Source organism: Nematolebias whitei, chromosome 11, assembly GCF_014905685.2.
Source record: "Nematolebias whitei isolate Nwh7 chromosome 11, NemWhi1, whole genome shotgun sequence".
Taxonomy (NCBI): domain Eukaryota; kingdom Metazoa; phylum Chordata; class Actinopteri; order Cyprinodontiformes; family Rivulidae; genus Nematolebias; species Nematolebias whitei.
The window spans coordinates 32,676,731-32,680,342 of record NC_056508.1 but is presented as its reverse complement, the minus strand read 5'-3'; positions in this window follow the sequence as shown (position 1 = coordinate 32,680,342).

The following is a 3,612-nucleotide window of genomic DNA, read 5'->3' as shown; positions in this document are numbered from 1 at the left end:
ATATATATATATATATATATATATATATATATATGTTGTTTTTTTTTGCTAACATATATAAACTAACACATTTTTAATGTGGGGGGTGATAATCATCAACCCTCTACCTTTGTAGTATTTTTAGTGTATTCTTAATTTAGCGTATTTCTTAGTTCATATCTTAGATCTTATTGCTCTTTTTCTTTACAATTTATACTTTTGTTGGATGTAACTGGGACCTTGTGTACACAATTTCGTTCCACCACATGTGATGAAACTGACTATAACGAACCTTGACTTGATTTGTACTTAGGTTTTGTTACGAGGTGTTGGTGCTGACGTGCTGTGTAGTTTTTAATAAACATGGTTCTGTGTATTAAGACCAAACGTCACGTTGCTCTTTTCTAACGTTGTTCCAGAAGTCCTGTGGTTTGCTCATTTAGTTATAACTTTGCAAATCTAAGTTTTGCTGCCATGTTCTTCTACGAAAAAAGAGATTTCTGGGAAACCTTTCAAACGAGACAAACTGATGACATATTTTTCTGATTTTCATGTAAAACAGTTCACATGCTAACTGAGGCTCATGGAGTCTGACAATGAGCTCTTGGGTTTGTGGCCATCTCTATGCATTGCACAGTCTGACATCAGGGTGAAGTTGCTGTTCTCTCTCTGTGTGTAAATACTGGCAGCTTGTTGCTTGCCACATGTAAATATTATTTCTTGGTGTAGAATGATGGAGTTGTGCAGGAATCTTTCCCTGATAGATGAAAAACAACAACTGATTCTTTAAGATCATGGATGTTTGGGATTTGTACATTGTATTAACACAGAAAAAAGGATCGTTCATTCATTCATTTGTTTTCATTCAGGTTTATTTTAAAACACATCGAACAGTGTAATACTTGCCGTGTGCATGGGACTTCTAGCTTAAGTCTAATACACAGTTTGTGTGCCAAGTTGGGTTTTTAATGAAAACTAAAACTAATGACCCAAAAGACTAAAAGTCTAAAACAAACAGAGATTGGGAAAACGCCTAAAAATACACACTAAAAGCTGATGACACATAAAGAAATAGGGTTTGAGTGCTAAACTTAATGGTTTTTAATAAACTTGTACTAGTCAAAGATTTTTCATTTGAGCCATTGTTTCATGTGAGAATCAAAAAGTTTAAAAAATGTCAGAATATTATTGTCATTGGTCCCCCGCCCCAAAAAAGAGGTTTTACGCCTCCCAGTCTCCATGCCTCTCTCTTTACTGCTGGCTTTAAAAACCAGCTTACAAGGAAAAAGGTCATTAACTTATAAAACACACCAACACACACACACACACACACACATTTATATATAAAGAAAAACAATACAAAATTATCAAAGTCTAAGAAATTTAGTATTTCTGCGTGCTTGTTTGCAAAACAACCCCAATAAAGTGCATGTGATCAGCACCACCTGAGTCTTGCTTAAATTATTATCCACATAAAAGTTGTGTAAATTCTGCTTCAATGACCACACTGTTGTTTTCTGATCAAACTAATTACACATGCTTTGTGCTGTTTTACACAGTCATGTATCAAAAGGTTTGACTCAGCTGGGAATAGTGTGATGTGACTTTTTTGCATTTGTAACATAAATACTTTAAAATATATTAAAATGTATTTATAAAAAATATTCCCCATAGAAAAACAGTAAATTGTGATTGAGATCTCTTTAGTTCCTTCAAATCTACAAGTATTTTTATTGTCATTCTCATCACATGTGGTACAAGAGGTGGAACAAAAGGGTCCCGTTTACTTTAGAGCCAATCCGTTTTAGCCTTCTTTCCTCCTGCTAGCGTTTAATTACAGCTTTGCAAATTTTTGTTGTTTTTAACTGCCAGCTATGGAATTGCTCATTTAAGCCTTTAGCGACATCTTTGTTTATTTTAGCTTTTAGTGGCGATTTTGTTTATTTTAGCTTATGTCAGATTGTTTTACATTTAACTATTCAAGTTTACAACGGAGTCTTCAAAAGAATCAGCAGTCGTCCAGCATTCAGTCTGCATTTTTCTAATTCTGTTGGAAGCTAAGGGTGGACTCACACTGTTCCTGAATTATTTTAGTTTACACCTAATATATCATTTTTGTTGTTATTTATCAGAGTTTGGGAACAAGCATAAAGATTTGCAAATACTTGAATGTTTTCATGGTGTCGATATATATATATATATATATATATATATATATATATATATATATATACTAAAACATTATTTATAAAGGTGACTTTGCTTTTACCAAAGTTTGTAAATAAATTATTGTTATTCTTTCAATCTGCTCACAGACAAGAAGCATCGAATAAAGAGGAAAATAAAATCGTGGCAAATTAAGTTGTAATGTCATGTTTATCAAGAAATTATGAAAAATAATTGAATTATATATATATATTTAAAAAAAGACTCCGTACCCATCTGTCCTTCATGCCATTTACTTTGTACTAAAACTATCTCTAGCAAATTAATCAGTGGAAATGCATCCATGAATTAATTAATCCCTCATGTGAGTCATTCATTGCAGCTTTCCTTATTAACTAAACCCCAGAAACTGTGCGGATCTATTGTCTTGTTTAATCGTAGTTCTGCTCTAAGTTTTGAGTCCACTGTAGAACAGCTTTCCTGTGATATAAAGCAGGGAGTTAGTTTCAGAGGAACCTGAAGCCCATCAGAACACTCTATCTGTTTTAAAATGCAGTGGACATGTTGAAAACATTACAACTGAAGCTTTGGCTTTCTAAGCCCAGAGGTTAGTGTGATGTGCCTGTTGAAAGCTTTTCCAAATCACTGAGAAATCAGCTGAGTAGGTTCAGATTTTTGCAGCTGCTTTCTATTCCTCAATGTGCAGAGTAATTCCAAACAGTTTATTTTCTATCCAGCCACTTGGGCCCCTGAGGCCATTTTGCTTTTTGCTTTTTCTAAACAGGCAGAAATCTCAGATGTCCTTTTTGTGCGGAACTCCACCCGATCTGATTCGCCATGCTGGTCTGCTCTACCCCAGCGGAGCTGTGGCAGTCTTAGATGCTGAAGGCCTTTACTTTCCAAACTCTGTGCAGACCTAATAATAAACATAAAAGTGACATATTTCACCTGCATGAATCTGTTGTCTTTGAGCCTGCTGTTATACAGAGTTGGTGACAGTGTTTGTGCTGCATCTACATGATAGGTGAAGGATGATTCAAAGCTGAACCCAAACACTGCAGCCTCCGCAGCACCACAGGGAGCTGCAGCTGAAGGACCGTATTAAGGCTAGCGTCTGGGTGGCTGTTTTGGGGGTCATGCTCTGAACCCAGGCCCTCAGGGCACCAGTAGCAGGATGAGACTGAGTATCCGTTTGGAGATTGACCCCAGCTATCTCTGTGGAGTTTGGCTTGTGCAGCTGTGTTTGATTGGACAGGAACAAAGAGCCAAACTGCACTGGGGGGGACGGGGTGGCATTTAATTTAACAGAGAACCGAATCTCTTAGACAGGAATCCCCTTGATATTATCATTTTTAGGATCAAATTCAAGTAAATGAAGAGAAAAATGGATTTCAGCAAGAAAAAATCTGCACATTTTATCTATCTATCTATCTATCTATCTATCTATCTATCTATCTATCTATCTAT